Source organism: Sebastes fasciatus, chromosome 12, assembly GCF_043250625.1.
Source record: "Sebastes fasciatus isolate fSebFas1 chromosome 12, fSebFas1.pri, whole genome shotgun sequence".
Taxonomy (NCBI): domain Eukaryota; kingdom Metazoa; phylum Chordata; class Actinopteri; order Perciformes; family Sebastidae; genus Sebastes; species Sebastes fasciatus.
Genome location: NC_133806.1, coordinates 30,753,543 through 30,766,763, shown reverse-complemented (window position 1 = coordinate 30,766,763; position 13,221 = coordinate 30,753,543). Strand labels below are relative to the sequence as shown.

Here is a 13,221-nt window from a genome sequence, read left to right as displayed (position 1 = left end):
TGGTTTGTGGACGGCATTTTGGCCGTCCCCATCTTGTTTTTTTGCAACCAGAAGTGATACAAGACGGTGGAGCTACAACCGAATGCTGAATAAGATATTTTCAGGCGACCAAAAAGGTTATAATTAACTTTCATGAACTGAAAACACACTGTGAAAGGGTTAAAGTTGCAAGACGAAAACACAGATAACTCCCAGACCGGACAACGCCGTGGTAGCGACCTGTCAATCACAAGGTAGCCACGCCCTAAAGCATCCCCTGCTTTATGGTCTATGTGACTCTAAATGGGACCATAATTTACTAAATGAACATCATGCTGTATTGAAGAAGACTTGAAACTAGTGATTGAGACCATAAACTCACGTTTACAATGTTTACTGAGGTAATAAATCAAGTGAGAAGTAGGCTCATTTTCTCATAGACTTCTATACAATCAGACTTCTTTTAGCAACCAGAGGAGTCGCCCCCTGCTGGCTGTTAGAAAGAATGTAAGTCTGGCATCACTTCTCAGACCCGGAGGTAGCCCACTGGTCTGATGGAAGTGATCACAAAGACAAACACTTCTAATATTTTATTATTCATACACCTAATGACCCCCTTTGTGTCATGGGAGCACTTAATCATAAATAACGAACTCTCTAGGCAGTGGAAGAAAGTGCACCAGCGGCTACAGCGGAGATGAAACATCCAGCGAGTGTGACACACATGTGACAGGGCCTGCATCCAAACACAATAATGATGTGCTGGCCTGAGCAGAGGCGATGGAAAACAGCTTGTTGTGGTTAGATGCTGACCGGTGTGTGTCCCCCATTGAAGCCAGAGCCGTAAAGAGTCGACAGCAGTCGCACCGCTCACACCGCAATGACAATAAAATACCTCATCGATCCGCTCCGTCGCCAATCTCCAATGTGATAATCAAGCTCAGGGGAGTTTACAGTAGAAAGCACGGACAGAACTGAACACCAAAGCAGGCAACAGCTGGCCCCGGTGAAAAAGACACAACTGATTTAATTAGTTATGTAAAATCTATCTTTGTTGGTACCATCGACTGCAGATCAGGTCCCTTTAGGACATGACAGAGACAAGCACAGCAGGTTTTACTGTGTATCTTGAACCTCTCACACACGAGTCAAGTAAAAGCAGAACAGACTTTTCACCATATGGATCCCATATTGTTTGACTCAAGACGTAAACCACAAAAATGCTGTTTTGATCCAAAAGGCAGATTTATTCTAACCCTAACCAACCCCAAGACATGTAGCATTTCAAAACCATAAACCATATAGCCTTTAAAAAACATGCTTACATGCAATTAAATGTCTTTATCCTTCCAAGTACTATGCATGATGTTGTTAAAGTTCCCCCCCGTCGAGATCGAGATTTCATAATGCTATAGTTCACGGTCAGAAAATAACATTCTGAAATTGTAATCATCCAATGTAAATATCAGACTGAAGTTGGATCATCCAAGCATTTTATCAAAATGAGAGACTGCCATCAGATCCAGAGTCCACCACGTGCTATGGGATACCTATTGGACAGGAGGACTGGAAAACTCAAGTCTGGTGAGGAAACTCGAGGTGAGGAATTTGTGCCATATTTATAATCATCTGGCAGCCATTTAAAATACTGAAACTGTTTCAGTATGAGGTAAAGATGGCCTTACACACTCAACTTAAAGATGGCCTATAACGCGTTTGTACTTTTTCCCTTTCCTTTAGTGTGTTATATTTTTTGTGCATGTAAAAGGTCTTCAAAGTTACAAAGTCCACGCCAAAGGGAGTTACTCTCCCCTACAGAAACACTGCTCCTGAACTGCCTGAAATGCTTCCCTTGAAGTCCTGCCTTTTCTAACGTAGTGATGTCATCAAGTAACACATTTGCATAATACCTGCCTAGCGGGAAGTTTGGCACGCCCTCACACAAAGCTAGTTAGAGCGGAGCTGGAGAGGAGTCAGAAGAGTTTGGTTCGGCTGACCAATCAGAGCAGACTGGGCAGGAGCTCAAACAGAGCGTTTCAAACAGAGGATGAGAAGAGGTGCTGCAGCACAGCCGGTATGAGAAAAATAAAGCGTTTTTTGAACATTAAATTATGTAAACATGTTCTAGCAGAAACCTAAAATACAAGTGTGAACCTGAAAATGAACCTTTAAACTCAAACATGTTCAGGGCTGCGATAGGTTGGAGGTACATCAGTAGTATAGGACTGGTTCGTTTGCGCGTGCATGTGAAATGCGCGTGCACGTGAGCATGCGCGTGTGTGCGCGCGCGCGCGTGCGCGCGCGTGTGTGTGTGGGGATACAGGTGAACCCTTGGTGACCCTGGTGTCCTTTTTGTAACCCTAGGGCTGATGTTAATTATTGGTAGTTGTCCAAAGGTGTCTGCTGTAAGGTGTTATCAGTTGCTCCACAACAAAAAAGAAAGACCCCATCCTGTGGATCCTGATGCAGATAAAAAATACAGTTGTATCCCAATATGTGTCTTTTATTACAGTATCATTAAAAGTTCAAACAAACCCTGCTTCCTGTGACCAAATGTTTTTGCCTTTTTGATGTTGCCACAGAAGACCCATACTGTTGATCCTGATTCAGATAAAAAAAAAAAGTCGGTTGTATCCAAGATGTTATCAGTTGCTCAGTAAACAAAAGAAGACCCCCTCCTGTTGATACTGGTTCAGTGAACAAAACACAGTTGTATCCCTATATGTGAACTCCGTTGTATCCAAGAGGTGTCTTTTTTTATTACAGTACTCATAAAAGATCAAGCAAACCCCGGTGTGCAGTGGTCAAAATGTTTATGGCTTTTGATGATGTGGTGGTTGGTACTGTTTGTAGGCTATATCAGCATGGATCCTGTCAACCATATGTTTGTTTTGTGAGATGTCCTTAACTCCACCTTATAGGAGGTGTATATATAGTCACCATTCAGCTGTGGTCGTGTTTACCATACTTCACCAACTTTTGAAGAGGACACTTTCTCCTAACTCATCTCGTGCATTCTCACATATCGGGGCAATTTCTACCAATGGCGTCTTTTCCCTGTAAGTATAACCATTTTTATTTATGTTTTTATCTAACACAGTTATTTTTTCTTCCAATAATACCAGTTTGTTTTTATAGTAAAATAAAAATGTTGTTCTTAACAGTTTTATTTATCAGGTTACATGGCCAGTGGTAGCAACCGCCACGACAGAGGTATTGAAAACTTTCAACCTGGTGATAATGAAGGTATTTAATTCATTATACTTGTTTTGTATTTTGTTCATTATATAGAACTATTTTTTATTTTGTTTTAGACTAAGTGTATGTTGTTTTTTATTTTATTTTTGTTCTGTTTTTTTTTTTTTTTTTACATCTAGTGCCTTCAATCAGCTACTGGGGAACACCTTTTCAGCGGAGAGGGATCTTACAACCCCTAAACCAACTTTCAAAAGGTATGTACATGATAAAATGTAGATGTTAAAATAATACTTTGATAATTAATACATATGATTATTATAGCTAAATACTAAAGTGTGTGTGTGTGTGTGTTTGAATCTAGAAGAAGAAGAAGATTCGGACTTTGAGGAACCAAAGAGCAGGCTTAAAAGACCGAATAGACTTCAATCGGGCCCAGTAAAAAAGAGGCAAAAGGAAGAGAAGGAGCGCCATAGGGTTCTAGTGCATACAAGGTATGTATAAGATTACGGTATTCTATCTGTATCTACGATTATTTTTTTTTATATATGTACTAAGTCTTTTTTCTTTTCTTTTTTTTTTTTTTTTTTTTTTTTTTTCACCTAATGTCTTGCATCAGACCGGTGATTGATGAGGACACCATTGACTCAACATTGGATTCAGTTGTGTTGGCTTCGGTTACCGAGACGCTTCGACGTGAAGAGGCAGAGGACGTGTGTGCTGTCGTGGATCAATTGAAGTCGTTATTAGCAGCGCAGAGACAGCCGACCGCAAAGCTTGTGACAGATATTTCTCAAGAAGAAGATGACATTCAGCATGGTGAGTGGGAACCATACAGTGAATGGGGGGAGAATTTGAGTGTACCATGTGGTTATCCTAAGCAGGATTGGTTTGATTCACTTGTTGATTTTGAGGAGAAAACCTCTGACACACTCCCTGCGACACAAACGTGTGTGGGGGAGGATAATGAACAGCCTGGTTCTTCAGAACAATTAGAATTACTCGTCTGGAGCGACCTCGAGGATCTGTTGCCATCTTCACAACGACAGGCAATTCATCCTGATCAATTACGTACCCAAAGTGTGGTTGACTGTTGTGCCACTGAGGATTTGTCATTAGGGGGTGGGGTTGATATTGGCAACCGATTTGATAAATTCGAATGCATGGTGAACAGTAAATTAGCAGAAATACAGAAGGATCACAAAGAACAATATGAGTCTTTGAATAGTAAAATAGTTGAATTAGAAAAACAAAACAACAACTTATTAAATACTGTTCTGGCCGGGTGTAAATCCGATCTATTATATAGAGGTATTCTGACTTCTGACATCTGTGTCCTGCATGCAGCCAGTGGAGAACTGGTTAGAATCCAGAATAATATGGTTACGGGTCTATCACATATATCAAACATCCTAAAAAGCAGGCCTTCATCATAGTGCTCAAATATTAGCTGATAACATGTCACCTCCTAGAAAAATTTTCAAATATAGTGATGACGCTGGTCGTAACGTTGCTAATGATGATAATGATGTTAATGAAGTTGATAGTGATGAAATCTCTCATGTCCAACATACTGTCGAAGAATATATTACCCATAGTGACCAAAATGCAATGGGCCATGGGCTACCACAATTACCCTGTGTAAAATACAATACTGAAACTATCAGAAAGTGGGCTGAATTCACCAATGCTAGGCTTGATTCTATTTTAGGTGATTTGTCTACTATTATTCCGCTTTCTGATGCTGCTGCTGCTGCTGCTGCTGCTGCTGCTGCTGCTGCTGTTGCTGTTGCTTCTACTTCTGCTTCTGCTGCAGAGACATTTGACATTGTGTCTGTCTGCCATGATTATAACAATGCTTTGATCACTGTTAATGATAGTGTTGATAATCATGATGACGATGGTCGTAACGTTGCTAATGATGATACTGTCAATGAAGTAGACAGTGATGATGAAATCTCTCATATCACTCACACTGTCGAACAATATAACGCCGTTAGTGACCAATATGCTATGAGACATGGTTTACCACAATTATCCGGTGTAAAATACAATACCAAAACTATCAGAAAGTGGGGTGAATTTACCAATGCGAGGCTTGATTCTATTTTAAGTGATTTGTCTACTGTTGTTCCTACTGTAAATGCTCTGGTTTCCGGGGCTGCTGCTGCTGCGGTTGCTGCTGCTACAGAGACATTTGACACTGTGTCTGCCTGCAATGACGATAATAATGCTTTGATCAGGGCTAGTGTTGATAATCATGATGTGAGCAGTACTACTGCTTTGAATAACGAACACCAGGGCTTTGTGGGTGGCCATGTAGAAGCTTCTCCACGTGTAGACAGTCTTAGCAGATGCGTACAGGATGGGGCGGGTAGACTTGTAGAAAACACCCGTGTCCCTGTTAGAGATATACAAGTTAGAAACATACCAGCATTTAATGCCTCTGAATTGCGTCAGCGTGTTGATTTTAGGGATATTAATCTTGATGATCCCGAGCAGGTACCTAACCGAGTTAGAGAGAGACTGTCTGGTGTGCTAGAGAGAGCCTTAGAGGATTCCCCACCCACCAGTGTTTTAAATGTCATCTTGAGGGGCCCATCACTGGCTAGCGATGTACAAGCCGTCTTAAACGCAGATAATGAATACAATGTGGATTTGTTCATGGAGGAAATATCACAGGTCTTACAAAGCAATGATGATTCTATGACGGATGATGAATTGGAGTTTATTGTTACAGTTGCTAGGGATAGTGGTGGTGGATCAAATCGTCTGAGATTGGGTCAAGTTTCCTATGAGGAAATTTTGGCCAAAAAAGGTCAACATCTGTACAATCCTGACAACATGGGGGCCAACAATCTATGTTTTTCTATCTGTCTTGCACATTTTGTTAACAATGCTATGGCTGGAGATGAAAAATTGGAATATGCAAAACAGTTGTACACTGCAGTCGGTTTTGATCACATGCACAAAGTATCGTTCTCCGATGTCACCAAATTTGAGAAACACCTAGACATGAAAATAATAGTCTTCCATCATGGCACTGCGCGTAAACGCTTGCAGTGTTTCCAAACATGCGACGCACCACACAAGCGTACAGTCTGGTTATACCTACACAATGACCACTACTATCTGATTGAAAACCAGACGGGGTTTTTCGGGGCTTCATATGTGTGTGAGTATTGCTATGATACGTATGAAACGCCTCTGTACCACAACTGTAAGCATAACTGCAATGTCTGTTTTACACAGGAGTGTCATACGTACCAATGTCGCACGTTAAAGTGCCCTGACTGTAAACGCATATGTAAATCACAATTCTGTTTCAAGCAACACAAAGTACCTGAAGTAAAACACAAAGTTATACCATGTACAGCATTAAAATACTGTGAGGCATGTGGAAAAACATATAGGACTGGTAAAAAAAAAATACACAAATGCGCACCCTTTGTCTGTTCACACTGTGGTGAACAAAAATTGGAAAGCAGTGTGCCCCACGAGTGCTTTATCCAACCAATCGAGAAGGGTGCCCCCCAGAGAAAGTACATCTTGTTTGATTTTGAGACACGTTTTCACGATGGCAAACACGAGGCAAATTTTGTGTGTGCAATGGATATTGATGGAAACAAGTTTTGTTTCAACACATTAAAATGCGTGGATGCCTTTGTGAAACGGTACAGACAGCCAAAATACCAGGGGTATACGTTCATTGCGCATAACGCATCTGGCTTTGACAACTACATTCTGCTTGAGTACTTTGTCAAACAAAGGATTACTCCTATGGTAATGATGAGAGGTAGCAGGGTCATTCTGATGTACGACCATACATACCGACAGAGGTGGATTGATTCGTTCAGTTTCTTACCCATGAGACTGGCCAAAACACCTGCTGCTTTGGGGTTTGAGGATTTGGAGAAAGGCTATTTTCCACACAAATTTAACACTAGAGAAAATGAGCAATACAAAGGCTCATACCCCGACCCATCTCAATATGGGTACGAAACCATGTGTGAAAATGAGAAAACCTCGTTCATGCAATGGTATGACACAGTCCGAAATGAAACTTTTGATTTTCAAGCGGAGATTCGTCGCTACTGTGTTAATGATGTGGAGGTGTTGCGCCGGGCATGCACAATTTATCGTGAAACATTTCTTGAATGTACACAGCTTGACCCGTTTTCATTTACCACTCTACCCTCCAGTTGTATGGGTGTATTCAAAACACTGTTCCTGCCCAGAGACACTGTAGCCCTCACATATGAAGGTGCATACACCAAACAGAATAAGACATATTCAGATGTGTCTATGCAGTGGCTTGAATATGTGGCCCATACAGAAAACATTGAGATGCAACATGCACTCAATCGTGGTGAACAGCAATTTGGCCCATACTTTGTGGATGGGTACAATCCTGCTACAAACACCTGCTATGAGTTTGCAGGATGTTTTTTTCACGGATGTGTCAAATGCCATGTACCGGCAGATTTAAATCCGGTCACTCAAGTCTCCTATGGTGAGCTATACTGGGCTTTCAATGAAAAAATAAACAAGTTGGAAACACTACATGGCCTTCGCTCGGTAGTGATGTGGGAGTGTGAATGGGGGTTGTTGTCAAAATCAAACTCTGTAGTACAAACATTTCTGACCACATACAAAAAACCGGAACGACTCGATCCCAGGCAGGCTCTCTTTGGCGGGCGTACAAATGCCATGAAACTGTACCACAAGGGGGAAAATGATGAAAAGATCAGGTACTACGACTTCACAAGTCTGTATCCCACAGTTCAGGCAAAGAAACTGTACCCGATTGGACATCCCCAGGTTATCCATAGGGACTTTGATTCCATCGATAATTATTTTGGGTTTGTAAAGTGTACGGTGCTCCCGCCAAGAGGTTTGTTCCACCCCGTCTTGCCCTACAGGTGTCAAAACAAGCTCATGTTCCCGCTGTGCAGCACGTGTGCTGAAAGTTTGAACCAAACATCTGATTGTGTGCATAGTGACAGTGACAGACAGCTGTCAGGTGTGTGGGTCTCGTTTGAGCTTCAGAAAGCGGTAGAAAAGGGTTACCAGATTGTCAGCATTGATGAAGTGTGGCATTTTCCCAACAAGACAGACACATTGTTTAAGGGGTATGTGAAAACGTTTCTGAAATGTAAACAAGAGGCTTCTGGCTACCCAGGGCATGTCAAAACACCTGATGAACAAAAGAAGTACATTGATGACTATTTTGAAAAAGAGGGCATTAAACTGGATGCTAACAAAATCCGTGTCAACAAAGCTGTCAGGAGTTGTAATAAGTTACTCTTAAACTCTTTGTGGGGCAGATTTAGCATGAGGAACAACATGCCTTCATGTGAGTTGATCACTGACCCATCCAGGTTTACACAACTGATGTTCAGTGACCATTACGATGTGAAGCAATTCTGCTTCATATCAGATGACGTGGCTATGGTACAGTGGCGGCATGCGGACAGTAGGGGTTCCCGAATAAAAGACGTCAATGTCTTTGTTGGTGCTATGACGACTGCTCACGCTAGACTTATGTTGTATGAACTCCTTGACAAACTGCAGCAGCGCGTGTTGTATTGTGACACTGATAGTGTTGTTTTTACATCGCAGCCAGGTGACTGGGTCCCTCCCCTAGGTCCCTATCTGGGGGACTTGACAGTCTCTCTCTAACTCGGTTAGGTACCTGCTCGGGATCATCAAGATTAATATCCCTAAAATCAACACGCTGACGCAATTCAGAGGCATTAAATGCTGGTATGTTTCTAACTTGTATATCTCTAACAGGGACACGGGTGTTTTCTACAAGTCTACCCGCCCCATCCTGTACGCATCTGCTAAGACTGTCTACACGTGGAGAAGCTTCTACATGGCCACCCACAAAGCCCTGGTGTTCGTTATTCAAAGCAGTAGTACTGCTCACATCATGATTATCAACACTAGCCCTGATCAAAGCATTATTATCGTCATTGCAGGCAGACACAGTGTCAAATGTCTCTGTAGCAGCAGCAACCGCAGCAGCCCCGGAAACCAGAGCATTTACAGTAGGAACAACAGTAGACAAATCACTTAAAATAGAATCAAGCCTCGCATTGGTAAATTCACCCCACTTTCTGATAGTTTTGGTATTGTATTTTACACCGGATAATTGTGGTAAACCATGTCTCATAGCATATTGGTCACTAACGGCGTTATATTGTTCGACAGTGTGAGTGATATGAGAGATTTCATCATCACTGTCTACTTCATTGACAGTATCATCATTAGCAACGTTACGACCATCGTCATCATGATTATCAACACTATCATTAACAGTGATCAAAGCATTGTTATAATCATGGCAGACAGACACAATGTCAAATGTCTCTGCAGCAGAAGCAGAAGTAGAAGCAACAGCAACAGCAGCAGCAGCAGCAGCAGCAGCAGCAGCAGCAGCATCAGAAAGCGGAATAATAGTAGACAAATCACCTAAAATAGAATCAAGCCTAGCATTGGTGAATTCAGCCCACTTTCTGATAGTTTCAGTATTGTATTTTACACAGGGTAATTGTGGTAGCCCATGGCCCATTGCATTTTGGTCACTATGGGTAATATATTCTTCGACAGTATGTTGGACATGAGAGATTTCATCACTATCAACTTCATTAACATCATTATCATCATTAGCAACGTTACGACCAGCGTCATCACTATATTTGAAAATTTTTCTAGGAGGTGACATGTTATCAGCTAATATTTGAGCACTATGATGAAGGCCTGCTTTTTAGGATGTTTGATATATGTGATAGACCCGTAACCATATTATTCTGGATTCTAACCAGTTCTCCACTGGCTGCATGCAGGACACAGATGTCAGAAGTCAGAATACCTCTATATAATAGATCGGATTTACACCCGGCCAGAACAGTATTTAATAAGTTGTTGTTTTGTTTTTCTAATTCAACTATTTTACTATTCAAAGACTCATATTGTTCTTTGTGATCCTTCTGTATTTCTGCTAATTTACTGTTCACCATGCATTCGAATTTATCAAATCGGTTGCCAATATCAACCCCACCCCCTAATGACAAATCCTCAGTGGCACAACAGTCAACCACACTTTGGGTACGTAATTGATCAGGATGAATTGCCTGTCGTTGTGAAGATGGCAACAGATCCTCGAGGTCGCTCCAGACGAGTAATTCTAATTGTTCTGAAGAACCAGGCTGTTCATTATCCTCCCCCACACACGTTTGTGTCGCAGGGAGTGTGTCAGAGGTTTTCTCCTCAAAATCAACAAGTGAATCAAACCAATCCTGCTTAGGATAACCACATGGTACACTCAAATTCTCCCCCCATTCACTGTATGGTTCCCACTCACCATGCTGAATGTCATCTTCTTCTTGAGAAATATCTGTCACAAGCTTTGCGGTCGGCTGTCTCTGCGCTGCTAATAACGACTTCAATTGATCCACGACAGCACACACGTCCTCTGCCTCTTCACGTCGAAGCGTCTCGGTAACCGAAGCCAACACAACTGAATCCAATGTTGAGTCAATGGTGTCCTCATCAATCACCGGTCTGATGCAAGACATTAGGTGAAAAAAAAAAAAAAAAAAAAAAAAAAAGAAAAGAAAAAAGACTTAGTACATATATAAAAAAAAATAATCGTAGATACAGATAGAATACCGTAATCTTATACATACCTTGTATGCACTAGAACCCTATGGCGCTCCTTCTCTTCCTTTTGCCTCTTTTTTACTGGGCCCGATTGAAGTCTATTCGGTCTTTTAAGCCTGCTCTTTGGTTCCTCAAAGTCCGAATCTTCTTCTTCTTCTAGATTCAAACACACACACACACACACTTTAGTATTTAGCTATAATAATCATATGTATTAATTATCAAAGTATTATTTTAACATCTACATTTTATCATGTACATACCTTTTGAAAGTTGGTTTAGGGGTTGTAAGATCCCTCTCCGCTGAAAAGGTGTTCCCCAGTAGCTGATTGAAGGCACTAGATGTAAAAAAAAAAAAAAAAACAGAACAAAAATAAAATAAAAAACAACATACACTTAGTCTAAAACAAAATAAAAAATAGTTCTATATAATGAACAAAATACAAAACAAGTATAATGAATTAAATACCTTCATTATCACCAGGTTGAAAGTTTTCAATACCTCTGTCGTGGCGGTTGCTACCACTGGCCATGTAACCTGATAAATAAAACTGTTAAGAACAACATTTTTATTTTACTATAAAAACAAACTGGTATTATTGGAAGAAAAAATAACTGTGTTAGATAAAAACATAAATAAAAATGGTTATACTTACAGGGAAAAGACGCCATTGGTAGAAATTGCCCCGATATGTGAGAATGCACGAGATGAGTTAGGAGAAAGTGTCCTCTTCAAAAGTTGGTGAAGTATGGTAAACACGACCACAGCTGAATGGTGACTATATATACACCTCCTATAAGGTGGAGTTAAGGACATCTCACAAAACAAACATATGGTTGACAGGATCCATGCTGATATAGCCTACAAACAGTACCAACCACCACATCATCAAAAGCCATAAACATTTTGACCACTGCACACCGGGGTTTGCTTGATCTTTTATGAGTACTGTAATAAAAAAAGACACCTCTTGGATACAACGGAGTTCACATATAGGGATACAACTGTGTTTTGTTCACTGAACCAGTATCAACAGGAGGGGGTCTTCTTTTGTTTACTGAGCAACTGATAACATCTTGGATACAACCGACTTTTTTTTTTATCTGAATCAGGATCAACAGTATGGGTCTTCTGTGGCAACATCAAAAAGGCAAAAACATTTGGTCACAGGAAGCAGGGTTTGTTTGAACTTTTAATGATACTGTAATAAAAGACACATATTGGGATACAACTGTATTTTTTATCTGCATCAGGATCCACAGGATGGGGTCTTTCTTTTTTGTTGTGGAGCAACTGATAACACCTTACAGCAGACACCTTTGGACAACTACCAATAATTAACATCAGCCCTAGGGTTACAAAAAGGACACCAGGGTCACCAAGGGTTCACCTGTATCCCCACACACACACACGCGCGCGCGCGCGCACACACACGCGCATGCTCACGTGCACGCGCATTTCACATGCACGCGCAAACGAACCAGTCCTATACTACTTGCATCAGTGCACATCCAGGACATCCAATGCAGAACTATCTTTACTTGCATCTTGTAAAGTGCTGCGTATTGTATTTGGATCTATCATTTAGATAGAAGTTCTATAGCAAACATGGAAAATACAGTACTTGAGATAGAAACATGGTGTAGTGAGAGAGAAGGAATTGGACAGGATGGGATTGGCTGGTTGGCATGTGTTGGTTGGTGTTAGGACACCATGAGCCGCCAACACAGCTTCATTCTCCTTGGCAAGTAGCCTATGCTTGAAGTCTCTGGACCAATAATGGAGTGATGAACACCATTTTTACATAATATACTCCCTGATTTGGTATTTTGATGATGGTCGTGTTCAGACCGACTTTAGCCCAGCATGAACAAAAAATGCAGCTTCCTCATCAATTATTTTCTTCTTTCCATTTTGATCCGAGGTCAACTGAGCCTGCTTTTCCCAGAGCAGTATAGCTGTATTGCAGGACATTTTCAGGTTTCCCTTGATCACAATAGTTCTGGGTGGCACTGTGTCGCCTCACAGCCAGAGGGTTCTGGATTCGAATCCAGCTCAGGGTCCTTCTGTGTGGAGTTTGCATGTTCTCCCCGTGTTAGCATGGGTTCTCTCCGGGTTCTCTGGCTTCCTCCCACAGTCCAAAGACATGCAGGTTAGGTTAACTGTTGACTCTAAATTGTCTGTAGGTGTGAATGTGAGTGTGAATGGTTGTCTGTCTCTATGTGTCAGCCTACGTGATAGTCTGGCGACCTGTCCAGGGTGTACCCCGCCTTCGACCAATGTCAGCTGGGATCGGCTCCAGCCCCAACTCTCCGGGTTCTCTGGCTTCCTCCCACAGTCCAAAGACATGCAGGTTAGGTTAACTGTTGACTCTAAAT

General features: G+C 41.5%; 1 protein-coding gene and 2 long non-coding RNA genes across 4 annotated transcripts in view; 1 reads left to right on the top strand and 2 right to left on the bottom strand.

The window, feature by feature from the left end:
* The window catches only part of tent5aa (terminal nucleotidyltransferase 5Aa), a 198,443-nt gene that overhangs the window by 134,289 nt on the left and 50,933 nt on the right, over window positions 1-13,221 (bottom strand). The window lies entirely within an intron of this gene.
* On the top strand, window positions 3,003-4,367 carry LOC141778281 (uncharacterized). Of its 2 annotated transcripts, XR_012596034.1 has the most exons (5): window positions 3,003-3,038; window positions 3,144-3,225; window positions 3,357-3,431; window positions 3,539-3,668; window positions 3,794-4,367. It is a non-coding gene; the product is annotated as an uncharacterized LOC141778281 (long non-coding RNA). The 2 variants fall into 2 exon arrangements; XR_012596033.1 differs by lacking the exon at window positions 3,003-3,038 and having other exon boundaries at window positions 3,123-3,225.
* Window positions 10,170-11,534, bottom strand: LOC141778280 (uncharacterized). Its single transcript, XR_012596032.1, has 5 exons — window positions 11,499-11,534; window positions 11,312-11,393; window positions 11,106-11,180; window positions 10,869-10,998; window positions 10,170-10,743 (listed from the first exon to the last, which is right to left on the bottom strand). It is a non-coding gene; the product is annotated as an uncharacterized LOC141778280 (long non-coding RNA).